Here is a 14,477-nt window from a genome sequence, read left to right on the forward strand (position 1 = left end):
GATCCGGGGATGGTAACTCAGCTTAGCAGGATCAAAGTGAATTCTTGCTCAACCGGTATCCACGGACATATTTACAATAGAAATCAACAATTGTTGACACAATGTCGACAGAACAAAACGTTTCTTACTTAATATTAAGGGGGAGGTGGGGTAACATATTGGTTAAAACGTTCACTTTCCAAAAGGGTTAAAAGTGTGAAGCCCATTTCTGGTGTACCCAGCATGATATTGCTGGAATATTGCAAAAAGTGGCGTAAAACCATACCCACTCACTCTTGCTGTCAACATGTTTAACAATGCTCTTGAAGAGTTCCAGATCCCTGGTTCCACAAACTATTACCATGGTTATACCTCTACATGGGACGATCACTTAAACTCTTTTATCTGCCCACTTAACTTCCTGTCCTGTTATTTCAGAACAGTTTTTAGAATCACAAAAATAAATCATGTTTTAGCTGTTCCTCAGATTGTCTTGTCCAGACTCTGTTATCTACAGACTGCTGTCATGTAGCTGGAATACTGCTAAGTGTGGCACAAAACAACAAACAAACAACAAAACAAAAGTTGTTCCTCAATAAGTCATGAAAGTTTTCAAACCAGAGCCAGTCCTGGGCCAGGATGCAAGTCCAAGGCCCTTCTTGTAGTCTGTGATATTATTCATTAATGATATGCCAATATCATTATCATAGGATGATCCAGGGGTGGGGGTCCAGAGGTGGGGGTCCAGTGGTGAGGGTCCAGAGGTGGGGGTCCAGAGGGTACCCCCCCCAACCCCCCCAACCCCCCCAACCCCGAAAACCAAAAGTATGTTGAAAACCCCCCACCCCACCACTGAGATAGATTCTGTTATTGGATCCCTCCATTATAAAAATGCTGGATCCGCCCTTGCTTATGGTCAGGGTGTGTGCAAAAAATGTGTACTAAGCCTGGTCTACATCCCCATTCAACACACACACCCCACTCCCCGTGCCCCTCCTGGTTCCGTCTGTGCTGTCCACAGCCAGCAGCACGGGACACCAGGCAACTGTAGCAGCACCACCCACACTGTGGAACAACCTACCATGCCAGAAGCAACAAATCAATTGTGACTGTGAGACCTCAAAAGACAGTTTAAAACCCATCCATTTGAACATGTTGAACAAACATACATACTGAAGTAGTGATTCAGGAATACAATCAGCTGTCCTCAGGCCTGTTTGAAATGAGCGGCCACCTCAGTCCTCTATCATGATACAGGCAGGGGCTGTGGTAATTCTGCCTACCGTATTTGACGTAATAAGCGCCCCGCTCTAATAAACGCCAACAGCGACATTTGCTAAGATATTGGCTAGTGAACAATCCCAATTAGCACCCCTTCCGATTGATCAATGTACATAAGACTTATTTATTCGCATATAATACGCACTCGTGTGTTATATGCACCCTTAATTATGGGCATTTAATTCTGGAAAAATATATCTGTCGTACATAAACATTTCAGACTGTCAGCATGGTCAGCATAAACCACGAAATGTATCTTTCAACTGTTTTTTTTCACCAAAATAACATTCTAATAAGAGCCCCCTATTTCTAATTTTGGGAGCGCCCTGGGCGCTTATTATGTCGAATATGGTATATGGAATAGTCCACATGATCAAAGCATCTGTACCAGCGGTAGAAACTAACAGTTTCAGTCCACTAGTCCTTATAATGATAACATATAACAAAACCTTTAAAAATGGCTAATTTCTACTAGTCCTTAGGATACCTTTACCATTGGGCAGTTTGGCAAGGACTATAGGACTAGTGCCAATTTCTAACCCTGTGTACATTGTTTTCTTATTCCCATTAAACCCTATGAACTAATTCCTAGCCCCAATGAGCAACTAGCTGATGGACATTGGGTGCTATACAGATTTATTATTATAATTTTCATCATTACTATTATTACTATCATTATTATTTGGACCGATGCCCTGTACGCGAGCTCCATCCTTTGTGAACAGTGCATGTAGATCCTCCAGGGAAGAGAGCTCCATCACAACCTCTAACCTGCCCTTAATCCAGGGCCGACTCCTCAACAGAGATCTTTGCCCTCAGACAATCATAACTCTCATATTTTAACATGGAGTCACAAGCTGGATGATCACTCTGTGGAACTGGGCAAGCAGGGCCTAAGGTTGAATTGGGCCCCAGTTACGTTCCCAATCACTTCTGTTTATTTTCTAACATTATGAGGATCCCTTGCCCTGAATCCCATGACACCTTCACCCTACCGAACTTGTTCCGTCACTGTCATTACTATTCACAAACAACCTTCCGCCAGAGATCAAACCTAGCCCCAAATCCTATGCTAGCTTCAGCCCACACCAGAACACTGTTGCTTGCCCAGTCATCATTATTCATAATATATCCTTCCAGCAGTTTCCAGGGATCAAATCTAGCCCAAATACCCTGGTACCTTTGTCCAACACACAGAACACTATTTAGTCCTTACCAGAGATTTCATCTAGCCCCAAATCCCCTGCTGGCTTCATCACTGACGAGCCTCCCGATGATCGTGGTACCAAATCAAGGACAAATCAAACACGCAATGTAAACATACTCTTCCACAAGCATACAACAAGTGCCACATTTCATATGTTGTTTATTCCATACATTGACCAATACACAAAGAGTTTGGATGACAGGCTGCTATCGCACACCGTCTGCTCTTCTAGAGCTGTCCCAGGATGCAACAGCCAATATGATCGATATGCCACCAGGGACATTAAAGCACACAGTCAAGCTGACTTGAACTCCATACGAAGCAGCACATAACGCCACAAACCTTTGATATTACTGTAATGCATGATGGAGATAACACGTCGTTCAACAGCTAGAAATTATCTTGGATCAATATACATGATTGGGCTTATAACTGATTCATTGGGGGGTTGCATCTGCTGCTGCTGAAGAGAATCTCGTAATATCATAACTAGATTATGACCCTTGGGCGAATGTTGATGATAATTTGTAATTTACATCATTCATAAAAGGGCAGGAAATTTCAAAAGTCAAGTTATTTTAACTAAATATCAAATCCAGAGTATTAGACGAAACTTCACATCCGCTGTCCAGTTGTCAAAGTCCACAGCTTCTAATAGAGTCAAAGACTCCTGGAAAATGGAGACCTTTGGCAAGTCTAGAATCCCAGAAAAAGCTTGCATTGATATTTGTATGCAGGGTTGGACATGGCCATGTGTCTGTGAGTCCAAGACTGGTGGAAAGTTTCCTCTAAAATCCGGTCAGGACTAGCTGGGTGGGAACAATGGTGGCTACCCCTGTGTATCTGACGTCACTGACCCTGGAATGACAGTACCCTTTTCTCCAATAGTCTTCCCTTATAGTTATACAGTGTTCCTGTTGACTTTTGAAACGGCAACCCTAAAAATTGCTACCCCCCCCCTTAATTTTTGTCAGTCCTAATTTTCTACAAATTTGCTTGTTAGTTTGTTGTTTAACGCCGCACTCAGCAATATTCCAGCCATATGACAGCGGTCTGTATATAATCGAGTTTGGACCAGATAGTCCAGTAATTGACATAATGAGCAATTGATCACGCAATAGGGATATGAAAATTACCTGGTTTTAATTCTTACACGAAGTTCAGTCAATATTTTCTCCTTTCTATCTGAATATTTCGAGACTAAGTTGCTTCAAAAAATATATTTTACCTCCAAGCAAAGAAAATACTAATTTTCTTGCACTAGAAATAGACGACAGAAAAACCCTGATTGTAGTTCAGAGAAGCTGACTTCATTCGAAAAATATACTTATATGGATATCGCTGACGTTTTGTTCAACAATAAGATTTACAAGGTACTTTGTTGGTCCACAGGGTCTGGCAGTCATATGAATTACCAGTCCTAGCATTTTTTTACCAGTTCAACGGGAACACTGATGTATTTGTGAAACTGGGACCCTTGTCAGTGAACAACAGATGGGAATTGCACCCGTGGAGATTCCTAGTAAGACAATAGGTCCCCAGCAACCTGCGCTTGTCATAAGAGGCCACAAAAGAGTCCTGGTGGCATATTCTATGTATTTTCTATATGTTGTTAAATGCTACACTCAGCATTATTCAAGCCATATGATAGCAGTCAGTAAATAATCTGGACCAGACAATCCAATGATTGACATCATGAACATTGATCAACATTTGGGATACAACAACATGCATCAACTACGTCACCGAGCCTGACCATCCGATCCAATTTGTTGCCTTTTACTACAAGAAGGGTTGTTGGGGACCTGCACTCTTCCCCAAAACCAAGTCATCAATCCAAGGTCAGTGCTCATAATGTCAATCACTGGATTGACTAGTCGAGACTCAAATACTTACAAACTGCCACCATATAGTTGGAACGTTGCTGAGTGTGGCATTAGAACAAACAACAAACAAATGGCCTTAATCGTATATACTTCACTTTTCTGCCAATCTCAAAATATGACTAGAATGCTGTTTGATGCCACACTCTAGCAATACTCCAACGACATGACTGTGACAATAACAGCACTCTCAGATGATCACTTAGCTGAGATTGTGTACAAGGACTCACGAGTACCGAAAGCACTTACTGTGCATGTGTCTATGTTGTGTATTGTCACTATTGTTATTTCCTATTGTTGTGAAATTGTGGAGAATGATTCACTTCCTATACGGAAGTGAAGCTTAACCGCATACATGTCCCATCATGCAAGCATTTCAGAGTGAGTGAGTCAAAGGGACCTTGAGGTTTGCACCTAAATGTTCAACATTAGATTTTCACTTCGATTTGACTTTGCTGCTTGAACAAGTCCTTCCTGAATTACACGAGTCTCCGACTATTGGACTTAACTCAACTAAGTCACCTCTGAACCCACAGTCAAAGGGCTGACTAAAGGGATGACAGTTGGAATTATCGTTGATGCCCATGGGAAGAAATATTAACGATTATCAATATGAAATAATTGTCATCGATATCAGCGGTAGAAACATTTTTTCTCCACAAGTCTTTATAATGATAACAAATAGCAAAATCTGTAAAAATGGCAAATTTCTACTCGTCCTTATGATACCTTCACTGTTGGGCAGTTTGGCAAGGACAATAGGACTAGTGCAATTTTCTAACACTGGATATTAACATACATAAACCATTGTGCTGAAATAGAGAGTAGATGTACCGAAACAACTTGTTATTGTCAATCATGTCAATTGTGGAAGAACGAACAGCATCTGTTTTTGTTATATCTCAAAAGTCCACAAATTAATCCACACATAGGTATGACACTGCTCACCAGTGACTTGAAATATGTAGATATATTTTGGGATTTTCTTGCATAGTTGCCTAAAGTTATTACTCTGATATTTGTCCTAGTGGTCACTCGGTTATTGAGGGTCATCGTACCCAAATGGCATGAATCATTTTTTCATAATATCAATACTGGATTGTCTGGATCAGACTCATTGATTTCCTGAGTACTGTCTTTCAGCTGGAATATTGCTAAAGGCAGCGTTAAACTACAAACACACACACTGTTACATGCAGGGGTAGAAACTAACAGTTTGGCCCACTAGTCCTTATAATGATAACATATAGCAAAACCCATAAAAATGCCTAATTTCTACTAGTCCGATACCTTAACTATTGGGCAGTTCCACAAGGACTATAGGACTAGTGCCAATTTCTAACGCTGACATGTCTTCTCAAAACCCCGCCTCAGAAGAAGGAAGCCTTGCAACAGCAACCTTTTCTGAATTAAAACTAAATAAGCTGTAACCATGGTAACATAAACTGACCAGGGGTAATTCACAAGTGTTGACACCATCTGGCTGATGAGGCGTGTGTCTGACAGCTGACTGATGGAGTAATTACTCAAGTTATGTAATGTCTGGTTGGCAGCAGGGAGGATGAGAGTTATCTCCCTTACATCCACACTTCCGCTCTGCCACTTCATTTATTGATTTTAAACTAGCTTTGCGATGAAGCAATCAAGCTTTTCTTAAATTTCAGGCACATTTCCTCTTAATCCTCTGATTCTATAATTGGAGACATTAGCCTTTTACCTGGTATGATTCTTTCAGGAAAATTTCAGCCTCATTGTCAAAATTGACAATTCAAGGTTATTGAAGAAATCCATTGAAACCAGGAGTTTTAAGCAACATGTTCCAATCAATAGTCGTCATGACGATAACACAATGTGGAAACCCATTAGGACCAGAGATTTACTTCTTGCCTGCGGCCACAAAGCTGCAGAAATACTGAAATTAGCATCTGATCATCAATAGCATTGGTTTTAATCATGGATTTAACTGAAATACAACACGAGGATCTGTCTCCATCACCATCCCCGCCACCATCTTTGCATCATTTTCAGTGGATTGTAGTGATACCACATAGGCTGTGAGTAACTGAGCTGACAGGACCATAACGAAGTTTACTAGTCTCAGGCTTTGGACCAGCTCTTATTCAAATTAAATCAAATATTTACAAAAAAGTCATTAGTTATTTATTTTTTTATCTGAATTGCGAAATGCAATCATCAAAAAATATCGATCACTCAATATGTCAAGCAGTTTCGGGTTACACATGATCCTCGTCCATTAAACCAAGACGTGAGAAATTCTAAATGCACTAATCGTTTTCTCATGAAACCTAGTTATGTTACATGAACTGCTAGTTTGAAATGAGCTGTGGACTAGTTGGACATGTCTACCCTTGGATGGTCTGCACTCCGTAACACGAAGCCAGCACGGTGTTGACAGACACAAACATCCACACAATGCGAGTGCTACAATCTGTCACCACAAGCAGGCAGGATGTCTGTGATCAGTCTTCACACTGGAGGGGGCGGGGTCTTCAAGTTTGTCTGTTTGTTTGTTTGTTGTTTAACGCCGGACTCAGCAATATTCCAGCTATATGACGGCGGTCTGCAAATAAACGAGTCTGGACCAGACAATCCAGTCATTGACATCATGAGCATCGATCCACGCAATTGGGATTGATGACATGCATCAACCAAGTCAGCGAGCCTGACCACCCGATCCCGTTAGTTGCCTCTTACGACATCACCTTTTACGGAAAGTATAGGTTGCTGAAGACCTATTCTACCCCGGAATTTTCACGGGTCGGGTCTTCAAGTCTTTGAATTTGTCAGGCCAGGACAGATTAACTGTAGTCACTGGTAGAAATACGAAAGGATCGGGTGTTCTTCAACCTTTTTTGAGTAGTACATATAACACATGACGTGGGAGTGAGTGAGTTTGGTTTAGCGTCACTTTAACAGTATTCCAGTTATATCTCGACGTGTCAGCTTAATGTGACAGGAAAACCCGAAGAGATGCAGGTATCAGACGTTTCATTTCGGTGAAACCCACAAGCACAGGTATGGTGCTGACAAACCTAGAAACATGATTGGGGTGAATCGGGATTCAAACCCACAATCATAGGTCTCTGGTGTGCCCAACACGCCCAAGGGACAGAAACTCTGCACGAGGCATCTTAGACGACTGGGCCGACTGGGCCCCCACATCACCAGGCTGTCAGATGAGTTTACAAAGCTATTCAAGGAAGTATCCAGGATTCCACTCTCAGGGCCCTTGGCAATCAAAGTTGGAAAGATTGTTCATAATTCAGACTTCTTTTTCATATTTTCTGAAGTATTTAACATTGCATTCACGACAGTCATGTAGAATTGACCCTCTCCTCATTTCTCATCCTGTTATCAGTGAAATACAGATCACCTTGACCATGTGGACCAAGCCATCACATTAGATCTAGTTATCAAGTGCAATACTTACCAGAATTTTGAATTTTTTAATTCCATATTTGAGAACTTGTACTGACAATTGCTGATCTGGTTTTGAATATCGGCCTCTAGGAGGTCTTGATAAATTCCTGGTTATTGCTTCTTATAAGAATAAATGTTGTTTTAAGCCACATATTCCAGCTATCTTACGGTGACAGTAAAAACATGTAGTAGCAGACTTAGAGGCAACAAATGGAATCGGGATCGTCTAGTTCAGACTCAATTCACAGATCACTGTCATGTAGCTGGAATATTGCAGAGAGTAGCAGCATACAACAAACACTAACAAAACTAAACAAGTCATTTGACAAATCCCCCATTTTCCACAATAGCAAAAGGCACTACGTTGGCCCTAGTCAATACATGCATCAAGTTTGGATGGAAAATCGTCCACGGTTTTCAAGCTATGCTCTAGAAACGAAATACGGAGGGACAGACAGACCAGGGCCCACTTGCACTAAGCGATCTTAGCACTACGACTATTGTAAGCCTATGTTAAAGTATGGGTGTTACGATCATCTTAGCGCTAAGGTTGCTTTGTGCAAATGGGCCCAGATGACATTTCTACCCCCCCACACATAATATGCTGGAGGATAAAAAACATGCAGGTTGTCTGGTTACAATGACATATTCATCCAGGCCATTTAGACAACTGATCAATTTATCTGGATCCTACAATATTTCTGATGCAAAACTTTAAAATGTGCCCACCAGCAAGAACTTTGGCATCCTGTTCACAGAATAGTACTATTGGTAGTACATGTATTAGCAGTATGAGCCAAACTTGTCATATCTAGGAAACTCAACTCATTGCATTCTTTGCATCTTATGGGGAAAATAAATAGTTGAGTTTACTCGGCCTTGAGACATGTAAGTAAACCCTTCCAGCATTCATATAGGAGCAGGGATAATTCTAGGGTGGGGCTTTTAGCACCTAAATTTGAAAAAAGACCCACATTTTCATATACAATGGGGGATTTTAACATTGTGGGGTACCTCTGGAATATTTGAAATTTTCACATTAAGGGCCCAAGTCAGAAAATTACTAGATGGAACCCTGTAGGAGCCCTTTTTAGCTGAGCTCACTGCATGTAAAGCATTTTACTTGACACTTCAGACTAGTGACTGATAATCAGATGTTATTCAATAACCGTTATTCACAACAGCACATTAATATGCATCCTCTTCCTGGTCATCCTTTACACTGATGTCTTCCTGATAGCCAGCTATGATTAATAGCTTGTAGATAGTGCTATAAGCAACTGTCAATCACACGCGTCTCCACCCTGGAGCTACAGACAGTCAACAGGTGACACGAGGGTGACGAGGCTACTCATCCGTGTCTCATCGCAGTGCCCCTCCCACGACACGACCCCCAGACACCCTCCCCCCACTAACATCCAGACATCCGGTGGAATTGGTCCAAGTATTCTTGTCACACAGGATGACTTAATGGATCAGACCCGTGAAGATTCCGGGGTAGAATAGGTCGTCAGCAACCCATACTTGCCGTAAAAGGTGACTATGCTTGTCGTAAAAGGCGACTAACAGGATCGGGTGGTCAGGCTAGCTCACTTGGTTGATGCATGTCATCAATCCCAGTTGCATGGATCGATGCTCATGATATCAATCACTGGATTGTGTGGTCCAGACTCGATTATTTACAGACGCCGTAATATAGCTGGAATATTGCTGAGTGCGGCGTTAAACAACAAACCAACCAACCAACCAATGGATCAGGTGGTCAGGTTTAGTGACTTGGTTGAATCTGTGTATTACCCCAGCAGCGAGATTGGTTGCTTGTAATATCAATCACTGGATCGTCTTGTCCCAGGCTATGTGATGCAGAAATGTGTGTTCATTACACACAAATATATCGAATGGACGCAAAAAAAAATACTGAGCCCTGAGCGATGCACAATATTTATCATTGTACCAAATCCTTGACAAGAAATACAGAGTTTTGGTAATTAAAGCAATTATTAAATCTAATAGTACAGTACACTACACCATTTCATTACTGTACTTTAGTTAAAATCCTTTAAATTAGTAATTTGGGCCCTCTGGGTCCCGTTCCACAAACACAATCGTAGCGGTAAGACAATCGTAACTCCCTAACTTCAACACAGACTTACGACAGTCTTAGCGCTAAGATCGCATTGTGGAACGGGGCCCTGGACCCCTAGTTTGCAGTTCAAGGTAAACCCTGTGGTCCATTTTTAACAGGCTGCTGTCCTATATAGCTGAAATATTGTGTAGTTAGAAATGTGTATAGTCTTACACAAGAGTCTGATTCAGCAAAGTTCCACTGGCATGTAAACAGTCGTATGGACACCAGCATCAGAAGGCCAACCAATGGCCGATAGCATGAGCAATGACTCACACAATCATATCAATGTATGGCACAATCAGCTACGTCATACTATGCATGGCTTACCACCTCTATAAAATGTATACAATGTCTAGTAAAGAATAGATTGATCCAGCATCATTGCCAAATCTGAACAACCTACACTAGTGTCCTCGTGCTTGAACTATAACAGTTCAGGGCAAAACTATATTATATTACAGTAACACATGGGGTAAAGAAAACTTTATTTGAATTTCTTAAGTAACATGTAGTATCTACTAGCATTACAGTGAGTGAGTGAGTATGGTTTTACGCTGCTTTTAGCAATATTCCAGCAATATCACGGCGGAGGACACCAGAAATGGGCTTCACACATTGTACCCATGTCGGGAATCGAACCCGGGTCTTCAGCGTGACGAGCGAACGCTTTAACCACTAGGCTACCCGACCGCCCCTTACTAGCATTACAAGCCAAGCTTGGATACCACTGGCCCAACATGCCTAAAGAATTGTCAGATTGACTATGAAATTGGCATTAGAGTATTTATAATGATTAGGTACTGTTGAGAGATTTCAAAAGATACAGTCAAAGTTGTGTTAAACTCCGCTTTGAACTTTATTTCAGATATATCACGTGTTCAGCTTAATGTGGGAGAAAAAACGGAAATGATGCATGTTTCAGACATTTACCACTTGGTTATACCCACGAGCACAGGTACGGTGCTGACAAACAGCAAACAGAAATTAGACAATTCAGGATTCAAATCCATAAGTCATAGGTTTCTGGCATGTCCAAGGGATGCAACTCCGCACAGCAAACTGCTGGCCTGTAGTGGAGGTGGCATGATCTAATTTCACTTGCTATTTATAACCATGACAGGCATCATCTAGTGAACATTAACACTATGGGTGATGGGGACTTATCCTATCAGGGAAGAATCTCCATCAACATGATCTTACTATCAAACTCATAACGGTAGAAACTTGCCTACACTGACAGTATATAATAATACTGTTACTTCATACAACTGCTCTCCTCCCATGGGTTAGGGAGGGGACACAGGTCTGCTATCTCAGGGTTAGAAATTGCATGGTAAGGCATGATAATTTGCGTGTCAATGCTTCATTAATTGTGATAGCAAGGTAAATTAATTGCTAAGGCTTACACAAAGAAGTACAGCATCCATTGCATTGTAGAGCAGCGTTAAAAATTGGCACTAGTCCTGTAGTCCTTGCCAAACTGCCCAATAGTTAAGGTATCCTAAGGACTAGTAGAAATTTGCCATTTTGAAGGGTTTTGCTATATGTTATCATTATAAGGACTAGTGGGCTAAATTTGTTAGTTTCTACCCCTGTAGAGTAAGGAAGTTTGGGTTGAGGAATAATTACGTTCTGGGTCAGACAGCTTACCAACAATTGAAGGGCGATACTTGGGCATACTTAAAATGCATTAAATTCTATCAAACTTATTATTTCTGATATACTATGAAAGTACGCCTGAAAGAACACACAAAATGGCATTTTCAGTTTAAGTCAAAACAGCCTCTCCTGTGTAAACCTGTCCAAGTTATTATGTAATATCTATATCTATATTACCTACACTGGGTGCAATCCTGATATGGTTCCTTCAGACAAATAATTTTTTGTTTTTCTTCCCGACCCTACTTTACTAGAGGGGGGGGAAAGAAGGCATTATGTTTATCCAGAGGTAAATTATGCAGTATTTCATTAACACATATCTAGAAATCTAGAAACGTTATATATTTACATTAAAACCTATATCTGATCTCCTTTAACCAGGGCATGAATGTATGGTATCCTAGGAAAATCGAGGAAAAAACTATGCCCGTTATTTGCATATCAGCGAAAGCAAAGACGTAGGCCTACATCGTTAGCGGAAGCAAAATCCACTGTTGTGACACATTGTTTACATTGTGATTCAAGCACGTCACACTATCAATAACTTAATCATGCACACAAAGATTATTAACAAAGCAGGATACATGGATACACTTCACGCCTACATGGTCGCGCCTTCAAAAGAGGAAGTAGGCTGGTAAATCTGGCATCCAACTTGAGTCAAATGTCAAAAGATGAAATCTTATCTCTCGAGGTACAGATTTGAGAGATGCGTTTGACCTATTAATAACGTGTTTACAGCCAATCGTCTTTACTGTTATGATCAAGAAGTCGAAGCGTTGGACTTAATAACCGTGAAAACTACGATTTCAACAAAAGCGCTAATCGGTCTAGCCCTGCTTGTAAATTGCCCATACTTGGCGATACCAGCATCAAGCTTGTCAAGGGAAGCAATCCTTCCCCCCACCTGCATATTTCAACAACGCTAGCGTCCATTGTACACATGCACACGTATCTTAAATATTCTGGGCACGACGGGACATCTTGTAAGAATTTACTCACAGTATGATCAATACTCAATAATGAATGATTAATGAATCTTACCCGATGTTTTTCTCGTAACCGGCCAAACTTTGGCACACCCTCGCTCGGGCAATATGGCGGATCTTATGACGTCACGACCGGAAATGCTTCAAGCTGGTATCAACTTCTCCACATGCAGGGCCCAGCGGGAAGACACTCCTAAATATCTCGGATATGTACCGCTCAGCACAAGAATTTCATATCATAAGTCAAATAAACAGCTTTAAAATACCGTTTACTCACACCGAGTAATTATATGTATCAATATTTACAAACACAGACAACGTTTCAGCAGAGACCATAAAATAAACGTTTCAGGTAGAAAATTCTTTGAACAATTAAGTGTATTTTTGACTATTTTTACAAATGAATTTATATATTTAAAGTAAAAAGATACTGTTTTGAAAACAGTTATGATGCCAATGTGACTTATAAGCATTACCTTTCAATATTGAAACTGGGAGAAAATAAAAGCTTTTTTAATTAGGGTTTTTATATAAGTGTATCTTTTGAATTCGCGGTGCGAACAATGCCTATATTGTTATTAATTCAAAATAACCACACAAGACTTATATAAGAAAGTTGTATTTTTTTACCTGATATCGTTTAAATATATTGCCTAATTCTGTCTGCATTTAATACAATTGAAAATAGGTTATTGAATTCAAACACCATTTTTTTAAAGGTAAAGTACATAGATCGATATGAATACAAACCATTCAGAAGACACACAACTTTTATTTATTTATTTTCAAAATCCTATATATGCCTTAATGTTGTATCCATCTGTATGTTTGACAGTACACTTGCGTAAAGATTAGCCAGTGCAACATATTTCAGTGTTCTGTCCGTGGTGTGAACGGGTGCTCGGCTATTGGGTGTACCTGTCATCTGTGTCCACATCGATGTCAGACAAGCACACGTGCTGCAGTTGTAAACTTCAATAAACTGGAAATTGACTTTTGAAGCGCAGTCAAATACAGGTTGAATGAAACCAGATACAATGCGTAGCCAGACTGGGACATGCGATGTTGTTGACAGATCGTGCAACCGTGTCAAGGTAGCTTGTGGCGTGTGACAACCACTGACGCCATCTCAGAAGTACTGATCTTTCACACTTTGTAAGCCATACTTGTGTCAGTTATTAGTTAACGGCTTCTAAAGACTGAAAATCAAAATTGATATTTGTTTTCGTTTGCCTGAGGGCCCCGCCTCCGAGGTCTTGTGGGCAGAGCGTCTGCTTGGAGAGGTGAAGGTCGATAGTTCGATCGATCACGACCGCATAATACCCAAAGACGTTAAAAGATGGTACTTATTGTTTCTTTGCCTGGCGCTCGGCATCGACGGGATACAACTGGGACTACGTGGTCGATGGGCGGCTCGGAGTCATCATGAGGTGTCTGAGTGGGGTATCTATGTTAAACTGGGGCATGCTATCCCAGAGGGCTATGTCATGAGTGAGTGAGTTGGGTTTAACGCCGCTTTTAACAGTATTCCAGTTATATCACGGCGTGTCAGCTTAACATGGGAGGAAAGCCCGAAGTGATGCAGGTCTCAGGCGTTTACCACTTCGGCGAAGTATGGTGCTGACAAACCTAGAAATATAATCGGGGCGAACCGGGATTTGAACCCACAATCATAGGTTTCCGGCGTGCCCAAGGGACGCAACTCTGCACAACGAATCGCGGCGCCTTAGACGATTGGGCCACCCGTGACCCCGAGGGCTATATCACTACAAGACTGGACCAGAACGAGCTGCTACATACATATACTCACACAAAGGTCGTACGCATCTCTATAAAAAGTCCAATAATCTTGAACGCGACGTACGTTAAACCACATTCCATCTCATCACACAGAGAGCTCCAATTTTTGA

At 41.1% G+C, this 14,477-nt stretch overlaps 1 protein-coding gene across 5 annotated transcripts in view; it reads right to left on the reverse strand.

Moving 5' to 3' along the window:
- LOC124111860 (talin-1-like) overlaps positions 1-12,696 on the reverse strand; it is a 325,376-nt gene extending 312,680 nt beyond the window's left edge. For all 5 annotated transcript variants that reach the window (XR_007220682.1, XM_048395666.1, XM_048395664.1 and 2 more), the window contains exon 1: positions 12,623-12,696. The gene's annotated coding sequence lies outside the window, so the exon portion shown is untranslated. The remainder of the gene's footprint in view (positions 1-12,622) is intronic.
- Positions 12,697-14,477: the final 1,781 nt, after the last annotated feature.

Source organism: Haliotis rufescens, unplaced genomic scaffold, assembly GCF_023055435.1.
Source record: "Haliotis rufescens isolate VD_foot unplaced genomic scaffold, xgHalRufe1.0.p SCAF_14, whole genome shotgun sequence".
NCBI classification, from domain to species: domain Eukaryota; kingdom Metazoa; phylum Mollusca; class Gastropoda; order Lepetellida; family Haliotidae; genus Haliotis; species Haliotis rufescens.